The sequence below is a fragment of the Vicugna pacos genome, chromosome 17 (genome assembly GCF_048564905.1).
Source record: "Vicugna pacos chromosome 17, VicPac4, whole genome shotgun sequence".
In the NCBI taxonomy this organism is placed as follows: Eukaryota; Metazoa; Chordata; class Mammalia; order Artiodactyla; family Camelidae; genus Vicugna; species Vicugna pacos.
The window spans coordinates 43,619,428-43,636,510 of NC_133003.1; the positions used below are offsets into that span (position 1 = coordinate 43,619,428).

Here is a 17,083-nt window from a genome sequence, read left to right on the forward strand (position 1 = left end):
ATAAATTCCATGTAGGAAACAGAAAAGAACTTGAACTGTACAAAAGGAAAGACTTTTGTAGTGAGGAAGGAGTGGGAACAGGGAAGTTATACCAGCAAAAAGTGGCTTAGTTGTGGTAAGGTCACCTTTCTTTAGGGATGGCAGGGGTTGTACTATGCAGATTACCTCACTGATGCAGACCAGTTAATTCCAGATGAGCTGGTTGAAGATTCCATTGCTGAGAGAGACTGAAGCTGTAATTAAGTTTGCTCTTAAGTCTCTGATGCTGACATGGGGCATGACACAAGTGACTCCACTTGGGGCCTGTTGTCTCTTTTGTGTATGTGTGTGTATTTGGAGGTTGAGAGGAGGAGGGGAGAATAAAACTTCGAAGACGGTTGAAAGCTCATCAAGGAGTACCTTTCTTCCTTTTAGTTGTCCTCCAATGGTTGCAAGCAATGAAGATTTATTTAGGTTCTGTTAAGTAATGGAGGTTTGTCCTCCAATGGTTGCAAGCAATGAAGATTTATTTAGGTTCTGTTGAGTAATGGAGGTTTATCAGAAGGTGAAATACAAAATAAAGAAGAGAGAAATATCTTCCTCATGGAAAGTTCTGATGGAAATTTTGGGAAAGCTACACAACCATGGTGCACCTATACCTCATCAAGACAGGGAAATCCAGGACTAGATGGTTATGTGGGATATTTTTTGATGTTTACCTAATTAGGAGTGTTAGCAATTAAAGGAGCCTCACCTCACTGTTAATAGGATTTATGTACTCTTTTTGTCTTTCTCATCTTTGTGGTTTGTGGGTCCCCCCCCCCCATTTCCAATGAATTGCTTGATCTTTTTTCATGAGAAGACTGCATTGGTTAAGTCACCGTCTCCCCAGTTTGGGGGCAGTTCCCTTGCTAGAGGCCACTTGGTAGACAGCTGACTGCCCTGTCATTAGCTGCCTGTGATCAGCGGTCCTTTACCAGGTGTCCACTGCAGCCCCAGCACGTGTGTCTGATGGGGTGGCTTCATGGTCTGAGATAACAAGTACATTAGAGAACTCTGACAAGTACTTTTCTGTGAACCATCTTTCAGAACCTAGTGGATGCCTTTCCTTTCCTTTTTTCTTTCTTTTTAATTTAGGAAAGAACTCAACATTTGATCAAATTAGGTGGAGTGAAGGAGAGAGGAGTAACATGATCCTAGGAGAGTGGAGATTTGGGCTAATTTAACACTGTGATGCTTTATAACCCTTTGAGAACAAGCACCATGATTGAAGCTAGTCTGATTCCTCTATTCACTTTTTTCATTGATTGCTAGAAATCAAGAACATTCCTAAAATATCAACTAAATTGCATAAGAGATAATTTGAGTCTCTTCACTTTTTATACTCCTGCCAAGGGTTCTCCACAACTCCACCAATCATGGAAGGATCAGAATCCACATTGGAAATATATGCCAACTTCAGTTTAGCTGCTCTGTGCCAGGAACTCTTGCCCCTATAAGATGCTAGAGGTTTGGGATAACGAAGTCCCATTCATCATTGTTGTAGAACTCTGCCAGTGTTTAAAAGGCGCTACAGGAGACTATAAGTCATGCACTGAATTAAAAGATTGCAGGCTTCACTGGGGTAGCCAAAAGCAAGCTCAAAGCTGAGTGGCATCAGACCAGCAGTAGAAAATAACTTGACACAGATTTTTTTTTCTTCCTCTGAGTGACACTATTTCAGGCAGAGCAGGAAACAGTTGAAGTCTGTGTTGTTAAAAGGTGTTTATTTCACACCCCCATTTCTCGTTCAGATTGAAGGCTTTTGCAAAGTATGTTTCACTGAAACCCTTAAGAGAAAGTGACATGTTACTACATGGGAAGACAAAGATATAGTCTGTTCGGTAACGATTATGCAGTCAGGGCTGTATCTGCTTGCAGATAATTTGTGGCTTATTTTTAATCCTCTGGCAGTTTCTATCCTCACTGATCCATTTACCTGCTGTTTACAGCTCTGAGCTAGTCACTGTTGAGTACTTGGTGAATTCTACTTTTTCTAAACTGGTTAAAAAGAAAACACATATTTCCAAAATGGACATATTGATACTAGATAATATTTATCAAATACTTATTATATGGCAGATTCAGTATTTGAAATGGAATGTGCATAGAAACTTCACGATGACAAGAACTGTTACCACTTTTTAACTAGTGAATAGAGTGAGGCTTGGAAAACATTAGTTAAAACCTGTCAACGTCTCAAAGGTAGTGAATGGCAGAGCCCGAGCTTGGACCCTGGGAAAAACAATATTAATCCTGTGCTGACTCAGTCCCATTCTGAGGACTGTGATCTACGTTACTTCATGTGTCTCCCAAACAAGCAGGTAGTGTAAGGTGACCAGTTTGGTTAATGAGGACCTCCCAAACCATGAAGAATTTAGGATGTTTAGCATTTAGTGGTGGAAATTCAGTGCAAGGGATTGCAGTAGATGTCTTCATATACATGGAAGGTTTTCAAGTGGAAGATGTTCTGTTTTGCATTTGCACATTGGGAAGATCCAAGACATACTAAAGGAAACCATAGAGAGGCAACTGAGTGGAATGGTCCAAAAATGAATAGGCTGTCTCAGCATGGAGTGAATCCTCCATCACCAGAAATGATCAAAAATGGGCTATTTTGGTTTTAAAGGAATTTTAGATCAGTGGGTTGATTATGATGTACCATAGAGAATCATTACCCAAAATACTTCGTGGAGCATCAAGAACAAACAGTAATTTTCTGTGGATACATATTGGGGAAATGTCTCTTTTGTCAATTTATAATATCTATTAGAACATTAAAGATCCCAACAATTCTTCAGAAAAACAAAATAAAACAAAATTCCTCAAACTGTTTATTTAACCCTGAATTCCCCCAAAATTTAAATTTATTTTATTTTATTATTATTTTAAAATACCACAGAATTCTTCTTTTTGTGTGGCACCAATCAGGAGCCCTTAGAACATTGTTTGCAAATGCTCATCTAAACCCACAAAAAATAGCATTATATGCAGAGACCTTCCATGGGCCTTGCATGTAGCTGTTAGTAATTAGAAACAAAAGAACTCTTAGCTTCCTTGGTGGACCTGTGAGAAAGCAGTAGTTTTGCATGGTGCAGGGGTGGGTAAGGAAAGTTGTTTTAGATAAGGCATTTTGCATTCTCTTCTATTCTCAGAAATAATCAAACATTGATGGCATTAAACTTCCTTTAGCACTCACGGAAAGGAGCAGAACATGTTTCTGGACTTTGATTTTAATTTCTTATAATGGGCCTTATTTTCCCTGGGTATATTTCTACTTACTTAAAAATAGGTGCTCTCTGAAAAATTCATGAAACCTGAAAATATGCTGGAGACTTTGGAGAGAAGCTCTTCACCCTACTTATTAAAGTTAGATTTTTTTTTGTCTTTTGGTCTTTTTGCATCATCTGTTTGGCAGTTAACCTCATGACCTTGAGCACACTTCCTGGTTTTATGTAACTCAGTCTCTTCATTTACCTACTTGATTAGATTGTAGAGAAAAACACATCCCATGTATCAATGTTTAGGTGGGCAGATAGATCCTTTCAAACAAATTTATACTGGTGATCTCATGAATGAATCTTGCAGTTTGGGCAGCTAGACATGTTCTCTAAAATGAAGATTTCTCAAAACTGGTATTATATGTGAATTTTACGTGTCATCATTTGTGTGCCGCCAAAATTTACACTGTGAATTAGAATCCATTTAAAGGGAGAATTTTAACAAAGTGGATGTAAAGAACTACTGTGGAAAATTGATAGAGTGCTTCATAATTTGATTTATTATCTGATGTCATAAGGCTCTCTATATGTCATTCTAGTTTGAATTGTCATTTTTAATTTTGTCGTGTAGGGATTTATGCGCATTTATCCTGAACCTTCTATTTTAATTTTAAAAACCTAGTCTTATACTCTTTCTTCTAAAGTTAAAAATTTAACCCTGGAGAAAAGATGCTGCAGTGGCTTAGTCTTTTTCTTTTTTTTTTTGGAGCTTGGGACCAGTGAGAGCTGGATCTAACAGTATAAACAAAAGCAACAGTCCTGGGATGGGGTTATAATTCCAACCTCTGATTTATCCAATTCAGTATGAGTAAGAGGACCCAACAGGAGTGAGCAGCAAGCCTGTGAGAAACCTGCAAGTGTGGAACCAATGGTATTTAATTCAGGTAATAAAACATAATTCTTAAACACACACTAAATTAAAAAGCCAGGAGATGCAGTTCTAATTACATGCCTTAACTAGAAGTACAATATTTGTAGAGCAGCTTATCCAATTATATGTAAATTTGCTCCTTTGGCACAATTTGCCTGTATTAGTATTTAGTTCAGTATAAAATGTTTGTTTGTTATTGAAATTGACTCTAGTATAATTTCTGGGTTTTGTTAAATAGTTCCTGTTTTATAGGATCACCCACGGTTCCTCTTAGCCACGGTTCTCAATGTGTGTGGTTTTGATTGTAAACTTCTTGAATAAATAATAACTCATAGGTCTAGAGTCTTTTATCTGAAACCCCTGGGGCTAAGGTGTTTTAGAATTTCACATTTTGGAAAGGTAATGTGCTGCCTGTGCTCTGTGTCACGTGACATTCCAGGAGCATCATGGCCAGCTCCTACGCATATTGACATTTTCCACAGCGAGGGTCAGAATGGTCACTTGAATGGGATAAACGTCACAAGGAGTTCCATTTCAGCCCAAGTCAGGTTTTGCTGATAATGGGTTTGGCTTTCAGAGCTTTTGGAATATTAGAATTGCAGATAAGGGATTGTGCATCTGTAATATTAAGCATAATACCTAACTGTTATTGACCTTACTGCGCTTTACTTGTATTATCTCCTTTAAACATAGCAACTCTTTGAAGAAGATGGTATTGTTCATTTTGTTTTAAAAATGAGGAACAGCTTCAGAGAAGTTAAGTCATTTGCCTAAGTATGGATATGCCTTGTAAGTGGCAGAATCATATGTAAACTGAGTTGGGTTAGGCGGGAAAGCTGGCGCTTACAACCATTACAGTATGCCTCCTGTCCCAACCACTGCATGTCCAGCGTCTCTGACCTGCAGACCATAGACTCTGGCTCGCATCAGCCCAAAGAGGATTTATAAGAAAGGCATCGGGTGGCCAGAGTACCAGGCCCAGGGGATAGGATAACTGGGGGAGAAGATAGGTCTTATTTATAACAACTATTTGGCAGTCTCTCCAGGAAGTTGCCACTAGAATAAATGTGCTTCAAACGCTGTAACCCTTTGGCCACTCTGTTTAAGACTCAGATCCTAGAGAGGGAGTATCAGAGCACACGCTGCCCTTAGCTAGGGTAGAGCAGGTGTGCGTATCCAGTTCCTGAAGGAATATTGATGGCCGTTGGCAAAACAAGGTATGAGTAATGTGGGACAGCAGTCTGCCCTGAATGTCCATTCTATGGGTGATTAATTAATTGCAGATGAAATTAACATTTGGATTAAAAATGTATTTACCTTTTTAATTGTAGTGCTTTTTGACTTTGACATCTTAGAATCTGAAAACTTGGATTTCTATCCCAGTTTGGACAGTTTCTAGGTTTTACATCTCAGTCTGTTTCTTCTTTGTCATCTGAGACAAACAGTACTTCTCCCCTTTTACGCAGCAGGCTTCGTGATAGCTGAGATGGCCCAAAGAGCCTTGGACGTTCCTATACTGCGTGGTCATTTCCCACACTGAGTCTGGGCTGGCCCAGTGCAGTCAGTAGATGCAGTGATGGTGATGCTGTGTGACTTCCGTGACGAAGTCACTCTAGGGGAAGCCACTGCTGTGTTATAAGTCTGACTAGAATGCTGTGAGGAATCCCAAGCTAGCCGTGTGGAGAAAGAGCAACTCCTGGCCAGCCAGCAGCTGTTCCCAATGGACATGCCAGACTTGCGAATTATCTTGGACACCCCTACCCAGTCAAGCCATCAGATGATTTCAGCCTTAAGTGCCATCTGACTGCAGTTGCTTGAGGGACCCCAGGGAACAGCTGCCCAGCTGAGCCCATTCACGAAAACACGAGAAATTGTAGTCCCTGGTAATAAATCGTGGAGTTTCCAGGTGGCGTGTTATGCAGCATTAGATATCCAAAAGAGGGGTGTTGTGAAGAGGGAAGATAATGTGTTAAATTCCTCAAATGAAGGTGAGCAGCTGTTTTATTATAATTGTTTTGACAATCTCAAACCCAAGGCCTTTCTCTCTAATATCCTCAGAGGTTTCATTATAATTTGCCATTGTGATGAGGATGGTGATCGTTCTGTCCTCCCTGGGCAAGGATGGAGTCCGAATTTGTGCTTGGCTGGCAGCCAAGATGGTCCTCCTTCTTCCTTACTACCAGAGTTTTAAAAATTCTGCCTCTTTTTCACTCATATTTGTTTTTTCCTAATGAATGGAATTTTCTACAATAAGAGACCTTTATTGTTGTGACAGTCACCATGCTAAGAACTTCTGATGGATCCTCATTATGGATGAGAGCACCCATTTCTCTGTGTTTTTAGACTCTTTGTCTGGAGACTCTAAGGGAAACAAGATGTGGTGGACATTGAGAAAGTGGCAGTAAGAGCTGAAGGACATTTGGCTGAGCAGCTTCCCAACAATTGAGAAAGGCTGCCAGAGTGACTGTCAGAGAGAAATTGGTTCTTTGATAGCATTACAAGCAAGCTGACAAGGAAACAAAGAAAGGAGGAAAAAGCAGGAGGGATGCAGAGAGGAAGAAATGAGGGTTGGATGCTGGAACACCAGAGCAATGGGTAGTAGGCTAAGTGGGAGGGGCTGAGAAGAGAGAGAGAGAAATAAAGTTTGGTTGAGGCATCATCACCGAATGGTTCACTCCCTCCTGTGTGTAATTCTAGCTTTGCTTAGCTCATTTCTCTCTAGAGAAGAAAAATGGTAATATGGATTGTCTTCTTTATATTATAGTTGTCTGGAATCAAAGGACATTTTCTGTGAAGTCACTTTTCCCATGTAATTCTTCAGTTTTCTTAAGTGTCATTGTCTCATCCAATTTAGAGTCTCCATGCATTCTGTGACTATTGCTAGCAGAGGGGACTAGCAGAGGATAATGGTATTTTACAAAGAGTGATGAAGAGCAGATTACACATTCCCATGTTGATCTGTTCTCGAAAGAGAGGAACTCAGTTTCTCCATAGGGCTTTAAGAAGTCTTTGATTTCTGTATTTTTCCTAGGAGTACCTGGATTTTATTTGGAGGAAAAACTTTATATAGTTATGTTATCCATAATATTTACTGATTTTCTGTGGAGTTAAAATTGACACATGAAAGCCCTTGAGGATGAGAAACTTACATTGTAATTTGGCAAAGCAGATATATGTGTACTGCAGCTTGAATTGTTGTTAGAGAATTTTAGGAAATTACTTGTGCGTCTGAGTTCATGAATTATTCAACTTAGGGTTACTTTCCTTTTCAGATTTATCACCAGCTAGGTCCTTTAACAGTCTTTTGATTTATTAAAAGTCACTTTCCAGAATTAGATTTAAAGCCTATTGTTTTCTCATGATTTTACTATGAAAATTGAGTATGTGTCTTATAAAGCCTGTATTTCTTTTCTGTGACTTTGCCTATTCCTCTGCTATGAAAGGTAATCCTTTTAGAATTAATGGAATTAAAAACATTTGACCTCATCTGAAGATCTAGCCCACAGAAGTAAAAAGACATTTCATGATCTTTCTTCACTTACTGGGAAGACAGTTGAGTTGGAGGATGCCCATCCTGCCTTCCGTTCAGAGGCAGAGTGTTCTGTGTGCAGGGGTGTTTGGTTTCCTGGATGTCATGTCCCTCTCCATCCTTGCTACCATTTTAGGGAAATGGTGCTTCTGCTGGGGCTGTGCCCCAGACTCACCTATGAAACCTTTGGTTAATAGAGAGTGCCTGGCCCCACACCAGGTTTATCAAAATCTCAAGTTAAAATCAAATATTAAATCAAAAGCTCCAGGTCCCTCACAGGTGATTTGAATCCACATCGAGTCTAGGTCTGAGAACCACCACTTTACAGACAGGGTAGCAGGTTGGATGGGTGATGAGATCTAGTCTGAGGCATAGAGAAGTTCTAAGACAGCATGGAGGCATCCTGATTTCAGAAACACTTGGGTGTTGTGAATGATGGTGTAATCACTGCTGAAAAATATGTGCTATTTGTAAGACATTTTTATATCCCTTGTTGTCCTGATGGTGCCTCTAGTGTGGTGATTCTCAGCTAGGGGCATTTTTGTCCCCAGGGGATATTTGTCAATGTCTAGAGACCTTTTGGTTGTCACAATGAGGGGGATATTCCTGACATCTAATGAGTAGAGGCCAGGGATGCTGCCAAACACTGTACAGTGCGTGAGAGAGTGCCTGTATTAGTTAAGGTTATACAGAGAAACAGAGCCAATAGGAGCTATCTGTATGGATATGTTCATATATATCCATATCTCTGTCTCTGTCTAAAGAGATTTACCATAAGGAAATGGCTGGCGTGATCACTGAGGCTGCAAAATCCCAAGATCTACAATTGACAGGGTGGGGACCCAGGAGAGCAGATGGTGTAAGTTCCAGTCAGGAGGTGTTCCCTTCTCCTCAGCCTTTCTGTTCGATTCAGGTCTTCAGTTGGTTGGATAAAGGCACTCACGTTAGGGAGGGCAATCTGCCTTCACCCAGTCTTTCAATTTGATGTTAATCTCACCCAAAACACCTGGACAGACATAATCAGAATAATATTTGACCAAATATCTGGAGACCCTGTGGCCCAGTCAGGTAGACACACAAAATTAACTGTCCCGTCTCCCCACAACAAAGCATCATCTGGCCCCAAGCACCAGTAGTGACAAGGTTGAGGAACTATGACCAAGTGAAGTACAGTGAAATCCTTCATTCTGAAAAAAAAAATGCTCTGGGAGCCAGCACTAAAAATGGGTGTGACAGGCCAGTCCGGAGAGCACTGGGGATGGTCTGTATGGGCCTCGGGGAAGCCAGCTGAGATCAGGAGGAGAGAGAAGGACCATAGGATACAAGCCTGGGACAGGATGGGTCTCGGTTCTCATGAATATCAGGAGCTTGAAAAGAGGCATGTGTATTGAAATGTTATTTTTCCTGGTGGTATTATAAAATACAAGTGCAGTATATCTTATAGTCTGAAAATATAGGGAATATTTAATATCAGAATTAAGATAGTAAATCTCCTCTGTTCTGTAAGACATAGTGGTAGTTCCTGAGCCTTGAAAACTAGGAACAGTGAACCAGAGAGAATTTGATGGTAAATTCGGGGACTGTTATCACCAGGAGCAAGTATTAGAGGAGGAGTGAGTAATCACATGTTTTTGCCTCTCCAGGGCTAGGAAGGGGGCAGGAGTGTGGGCGGAGCCTTTTGTTTGAGGAAGTGGGATGGTCAGTGTAGATATGGGAGCCATGGGATTTAAAATACAGGGTTTATTGTCTTCATAAGTGTCTCTCTCATCGCCTGGTCTCTGTCCAGGTTTGTTATTCAGAATAAATGGGATTATCATAGGTATCAAAAATGGATCTTGTCCTCTTGGAACTTACATCTAATTGGAGAGAAGAGGCCGTGCTGTGAAGCCGCAGTAGCCCACTAAAGTTCATATTCCACCCCACTCTGGTAAATGCTTCCTGTTTTTCTATAGGGGACACCCTTTTCTCATGTTTGTCTCTTTGGTCTGAGTGGTGTTGACTTCAGCCTGACTCTAGGGTTGGGTTTGTGATGTAGGCGTAGGGTCTCAGAGGCCTTTGGCCTTGAGTCTCATTCAGGTATGGCCCAGTGCCCCCAGGGGATCCATTCAGCTGCACCCATGCTACTTCCAAGACTCTTTTCTTCCTTTACTTTCTGTATTTGAAGATGTGAGGATATGATCTCAAGTTCTTGGCCATCATCTTGCTATCCTGAAGGGAGGTGCTGACTAAAAAGGTATTCAATTTAAAGAACAGAGCTGAGAGACATGATGTCATTTGTGCTCCAGGATAAAGCTGTATCTGAAGCCGACATAGACCCAGAATTCAGTTATGCGAACCATTAAATTTCCATTTTGATGACATCAGTTTGTGATGTATTTTCTTTCACTGACAACTGAAAAAAATTACTAAAAGTCACCATGAGTTATTAGGAGAAACTGTCAGTAAGAGAGGGCTCCTGTATCCAAGTAATAACTTAGATTGGAGTAGTCTTCCATATTCCGTTGCTTGGACTTTGTGAACATATTCATAATATTCTTCCATTTTTGTATCTTTGTGTTTTGGTGAGTTTAATAAAATGCATAGGCTCTCCCTGTTAATGCTTTATTTAAGGCATTTCTTATATTTTAGAGAGTTACATTTGAGAAGCGATGTGACAGAAATTTGTGAGTATAATTCTTAGAAAATTAAACAGTAACATTACTTCCTTGGTTAAAAAAAGGAAGGAAGGAAGGAAGAAAGGAAGGAAAGAAAGGGAAGGAAGGAAGGAAGAAAGAAAGGAAGGAAAGAAAGGGAAGGAAGGAAGGAAAGAAGGAAGGAAGGAAGGAAGGAAGGAAGGAATCCTAGAGTGTTCCAGATGTGTAAAAGGGGACAATACACTTTTATGGTGTTTGTAATTATAGACAGGATTGTCAATGGCATTGACTGTTTTGCTTTTTCATTAGTGTACTATAAGAATTAGTTAATTGTCAAGTCTGTTATTATTCAACAACATGATATGAGTAAAGACAGAAAAATATAGATGCTCAGTTTGAAAGACTAGGTTTGTGTCATCCTGCTTCATATGATTGCTGAAATGCAAAAAAACGTTCTTAAATAGGACATCTGTGACATAACAAATTAGAATCTGGGAGAGAAAAAATATTTTCACAGTGTCTAAAGCCATTGAATCAAAATAATCGTGTAGATCATACTTGAGTTCAGATATAACGCAGATAAATTCTCTAGCCATGGCACCCATCTGTCAAAAAATAAAACTCTGGCTCTCACTTAAAATGGCTTTTTTAGACTAAGGTCATCTAGCTGTATCTAAAATGGACATGAAATGTCAATTTCATATGTTATAGTGGCACATTTCAGATTGCTCTACTTAAGGTTATGTCAGCCTTACCCATAAAAAGCAAGTGATTTAAGTCTTATTCTAAATGAACTAAGCAGAGGTATCTGCAAGGGGACTGCCTCGCCACTATAGACAAAGGGAGTGTGTGGAGGGTGGCAGGAACCACTTCTCCAGTGGCTTAACTCTGGAACCATGCGGTCTTTCAAATCCAGATATATTCTCTGTATTTTTCCACATTTTCACTCCCTATATGTGATAATTGTGGAGCATGGGGGTGGAGAGGGGAGGATTTTGGAAAGATGCTTGACTCAAAATGAGTTCTGTTGCCTGCAAGCAATTTACTTGCTTCAGTTCTACTTGCGTGTTATTTTGTTTAGCTATCACGTTGGGAGGTTTATGAACTGCCATGGAAAGAAGGTTGTGTTTGGGGAGCTAGGCTCATCCTGGCTTTGCTCACAAGTGACAGAAGAGTACTACAGATGATATAAGCAGGAAAAAATACATTTTTTGAAAGAGACTGCATCGAGCAGGAAGGTTGGAGAGTCAGTCTTAGAGGATGGTGCAATCCAGCGAGGACAGGCTGGTGTCCCCACCGCTACAGCCTACCAGGGTAGCAGTGTCATCAGCACCCACAGCCACTGTTCAGCCCTGATGTGCACTGGACACTGGGCGTTCCTGCTGGTTCTGCTGCCACTGCTCCCTTGAGACTGAACGCTGCTGCCTCTGTTGCTGCAGTGTTCATGCTGCTCCTTGTTCTTTGCTTTGCTGGACCCCATTCGCAGTCCAGGGAGCAGTGAACCTCATTGGCTAAACACATGTCAGGCCTTTGTTTTCAAGTGTCAAGGAGGCTGGGAAAGCTAGTAGCCTGCTCTTTCGAGTTCTCTCACGGGAATCCAATTGCCTCCCAAAAACCTTTTTATGGTGGGGACTTCCCCAAAGAGGAAGAGGCTTCAGATGCTTGGCAGCCAAAGAAGAGCTAATTGCCATGCATATAGTTTTTTTGGGGAGAGGAGCAGAGATGTGTATTCTGGGAAGCAGAGGACAGAGAGAGAGAGAGAGAGAGATTTGGGTACTGCGTCATTTTTCTTCTAACAGATGAAGATGTGGCCTTCTGGTACTGGGTTTTGTTAATGAAACAGGAAAGCCAGTATTTGCAAACATTCCTTTAAATGAAAGAGTGTAGATTCAAGGTTCCCAAACTTGCTTAGCTCCTGGTGCTCTTAGCATCTCAGTAGTGTTTTCGTAGCACGTCTGGCCAACAGAAATACTCAAAAGTTCCCTTTATTAAGTAGTTAGCTTGAAACAAATCAACAAATATTTATGTCCTAACATAATTTGAAAAAATTATGGCATTTGAAAAAAATACAAATTGAAAGAAAAATATTTTTCTTCCAGTCTTAACCGTAATTACCTGTGAACATGCCGTCATGTTGGTCACTGAACGACTTCTCGAGCATTGGAATTAGATTGGAATCCGCCACCCTCTTCCATGTCTACATTGATTTTCATGCAGCATATTGTGTCTCAACAATGATAGGAACCCGGCTTTGCAAAGATATGATGTCCTCCAAAGGTTGTGCAATCTAATGCTGAAACTGGAAACTACCAACTACCTTGAAAATTTAACACAAGTAGGGAACCATGGATGTAAATTGTCAGTGAAGTTCTAATGGGATGGTGACAGAAATTTGAGTTTAAGAGCATACTTGCATGACAGCTTGGTGGAGAAGTGTTAAAGCGGCGGTGTTACAGAACCAGGGGCCAGGCAATAGCTCTGCCCAGATGCACCCTTTACCTTGATGTATCCTCTCTGCTTCCGTTTGGTGTTTCCTTTTCTAAATTCAATGAGCACCTATTGCAAGTGTACAGTGTTTTCTCTTCAGTAAAACTCTATAAAACTCATCTGAAAAAACGCATTTTTAAAAACATTTTATTGACTCAGTAGAAAACATCTTTCTTCTTATATGATTAGTGGAAAGATGAGTACCTCTGTTGCCCAGATCAGTATTCGATATACGTGAAAGTGTGGCTTCTCTTTTTTGGTATTGTGTGTATTCGCACAAAGCTGAAGTGTGGCTTCAACTTTGTGTTTTGGATTTGGAAATATACTGACTTCTTTTCTTTTTCTTTTTCTCTGTGCTGCTTGTTCATTGATCTCTACTTGGATACACCCAAGTCTTGTGTGTGTGTGTGTGTGTGTGTGTGTATGTGTGTGTGTTGACTGTTTCAGTCAGTGATACAGGAGTATCCCCTGATTTTGTTAAGAATTGCAGCTTCATTCCTTTAAAGTTTCCAAGTTTGATAATCCACGAGCCTGACCAAAATTCAGTGTATAGTCTACTAGGGTAAAGGGTTATATGGAGCCTCAAATTGTGTATTATTTACTCCCGTTTTCATCTGGACTACTAGTTGCTGGATGAGTTGGGGCAGGTTCCTAAACTGCAAAGAACCTTAGCATGTTAAATGCTTCTCCTTCATTACAACAGGCAGCTTTCTATGACGTTGTCACGTGGGGTGTTGTGATAGGCAGAATAATGGCTCCCACCAAAGATGTCCATGTCCAAATCCTGGGAAGTGGGAGGCAGGAGAGGCTGAGTCAGAGAAAGAGATGTGATCGTGGAGGCAGAGGTTGGAGTGATGCTATTGCTGGCTTTGAAGATGGAAGCGGGCCATGAACCAGGGAATGAGAGCCCCCTCTAGAAGCCAGAAAAGGCAAGAAAACAGATGGTCCTCTAGACCCCCCAAAAGACATGTAGCCTGCCAACCTCTCACCTCCAGAACTGTCAAGTCATCAGTCATGATTGTTCTGGATCACTACGTTTGTGGTAACTGGTTGCATCAGCAATGAGAAACAAATATAGACGTGAAGTTGACAAAACCATAGAAAGCTCACTGGGCCCTTTGAAATTAATCTTGAACTCATACTCTAGAACATGGCTCTCAGAGTCTCAAACTGATAACTGCACAATCATCTTCACTGTTTTCAGGTTTACCGCCAGCAGAATTATACTGTCTTCGTGTTTAGGCAGATGGACTCTCACTGTCAAATACTTCTTAGGTGGGGTTCTGGTGATGGCCTCCGAAAAGTGTAAAGTCTTTGGCAGATGCATGCATTTTATGAATCCAGCTTCAATAAAGGTAATGACTGAAATGCTCTACCTCACCGACCGTCAGTGGCTTAGTCGGGAACTGAGAATGAAGCTGCAGACCTCACCCGCTGGCCATTACACCTCACCACCGTCAGTAGGTATTTCTTCATCCCGATACATTTCAAATTCCTTTTATGACTCCTCAGTCGTATCTGTCATCAGAATGTTAACTGTTCACACATAAGCTTGTAGGACACTGATTTGCTTTTTCATGGGGCTGTCTTGACTGGTCATACAGCCAGAAATGGAAGCAGAGGGCGTAGAGCGTGGGTGCATTCGTGTCTACATATGAGTATCATGAATAATAGTTTTCCATGAAAACATTTTATAATCTCTCCAAAAGATAGCAGCCTTTTCTGCTCCTGTTTTAGAACTAGGGCCTTTGCATTCCTGCCTTTGAATATTCTTTCATTTCTCCCTGCAGTTTTCTTCATCTTTCCCTCCCTTACCAGTTTAGACGTAGCTCAGTGTAGCTGACTTTGCAATGAGGGAGGAGACTGGGGAGGGAACATGATAGGGGAGGAGGGTGGAGAAAGGGAAGCAGAGGCACTTGACAAAAATCAAGGTTTGAGTTCAGAGATATAATGCAGGAACTTAAGAGAGAACGGGGCTGTGAGTTATCATACGGCTTTCAGGTTTTGTGAATAAGCCTCTCTTTTTTGCAATTGTCAGGCAGTGAAACTACTTTACTTCTGCTTTCCTTTGAAAGAACAAAATGAGTGCTCTGTGGCCTTAACCTCTTTCTCTCTTAACTAGATTCAAATGTATGTCCTGCTTTGTGCCTTCGTTACATAAGCAATCAAGGTCACTCAGAGCATGATGCGCGCTCCCTGAGGATGGTTCACTGCACTGCAACAGAGCCACAGACGTTCTGACCAGCTCATGATTGTGGTACACCTTCACTGCTTCATTTTATAGACTGGAGGGTTTTTTTGTTTGTTTTTGTTTTTAAGGTTTCCCCTTTTCTTTGTAACTTGGAATGGACCATGTCCAATTTAATTAATAAAATTGTTCTGATACAGGAAAAATTAATGTGGGGCTAGAGGATGGCTATGTCCCAGATCCCAAGTCCTTGGCTTCGATCAAGAGAGAATTGACGAGCAAGCCACAGTTGAGTAAAGGTAGACTTTTTAGAGAGATACATACTCCATAGGCAGAGTGCAGGCCGATTTAGAAGATAAGAGAAATGCCACAAGGTGAGGGGGTTGTTAGTTTTTATGGGCTTGGTAACTTCATATGCTAACAAGTGGAAGGATTATGCCAACCACTTTAGGGGAGGGACTGAGATTCCCAGGAATTGGGCCACCACCCACTTTTTGACCTTTTATGGCTAGCCTCAGAACTGTCTTGGTGCCTGTGGGAGTGCCATTTAGCCTGTTAATACATTACAAGGAGCTATCACGAAGCTCAAGGTCTACCTGGAGTCAAATTCCCTGCCATCTTGAGCCTCAGGGCCTGCTAGGAGTTGAATTTTCCACCACCTTGGTGTTAATTGCTGTGTTGTTTCTTGAATGGCTGTGCCCTGCCCCCTTCCTTCCTGTCTCAGTTCTATTTGGGTTTATGTTTTTTTTCTTTTACTTGTGGATTGGTTCACAGTTACCTTCACAAGTGTTGTGGTTGCTAGTGAGAGTAAACCAACGATTGTTGATTCTGATTTTGCATAAACTATGTGCCATCTCTGTGTTGGGTCCAATAACATTCTTTTGTTGTTGTTGTTTGTTTAGTCTTCATAAAAACATTTTGGAGGAGGTGAAAATATTCCCACTTTAGAGGGAAAATATCTGCAGCTCAGAGACTCATTAGCAGAACGTAGGTTTGAGCCCACATCATCAGAATCTAAATTTTTACTCTTTCTAGTATATGAACTGCCAATTTCATTAGTAACTAGCACTTGTTAAGTGCATACTCCATGCTAGGCATTGCACCCGGTCTTTTATTTACACCACTTATCTAATCCACAAACCTATGAGCTATTATTATCTGTGGCTGCTGCAAGGGAAAAGTGAGTTTATGGTTGAGCGATGACCCGAGATTCTGTTGTTAGTTAAGTGCAGGATCAGAAACCAAGCAGATGTGCTGTGTCCTCCCGAGCCTGAGCTCTTGCATTGTGATGGGCCGTCAAAGGTGAAGGTGCCAATTAAAGGCACTCGTGACTGATTTTAATGGACAGTACACGTTGATTTATACTGTAATATTTTGGTTACTTTCTAAGCCTTCTGAAGTATGCATACTTAAATTGAAGCAGCAAACGGTGCAAGGTGGACACAGGGTTTCTGAACCCACCTTTTTTGAGTTACAGCCGTGGTTGGGACTAAGAAGATAAATTAGAATTAGACATGAACAAAGCTTTCTCTTTCTCCATTTCTTTGACCACAGCCCACCTACAAGGCCTTGGGATTTTTCTGGACACAGGAGGATCTAGTCTCCAGTCTTAAAATGATCCTCCTGCTACTAGGTCTATGAAACACGAGTTCCTTTTACCTGAAAACTTTCTTGTAGAGAGTTCCATGACAATTCACTTAAACTGACGGCATCTCAATTTGTATGCATCTCAGTCTGCGTCTATTTACGGGTTTTCGTGCAGGTTCTAGGAGGGCCAGACACGCATTTGGCTCAGGATGGTTCCCACTGTAGAAAGTCCATCAGCCTCGGCTGGGCGCACAGTCAGGGAGGGAAACGGTAGTTCTGAGGGATGTGTGTGGCCCTCACCTATCTGTGATGGTTGAATCAGCTCTGCCTCCAGGAGACTTGGATTGCTAAAGATCTGAGTTGTATTGTATTCATCCTCCTGGCCCCAGGTCCTCCTGTGATGCTCATTGTTAAACCTGGAATGGAGGACCTGCAGACAAGGCGGTGACTGGCTAGCGTGGTATCCTCTTGCTGAGAGAGAAGAATCTG

General features: G+C 41.2%; 1 protein-coding gene across 2 annotated transcripts in view; it reads left to right on the plus strand.

Moving 5' to 3' along the window:
• Positions 1–17,083, plus strand: part of CNTN4 (contactin 4) — an 809,034-nt gene that overhangs the window by 19,699 nt on the left and 772,252 nt on the right. The gene's annotated exons all lie outside the window — the stretch shown is intronic.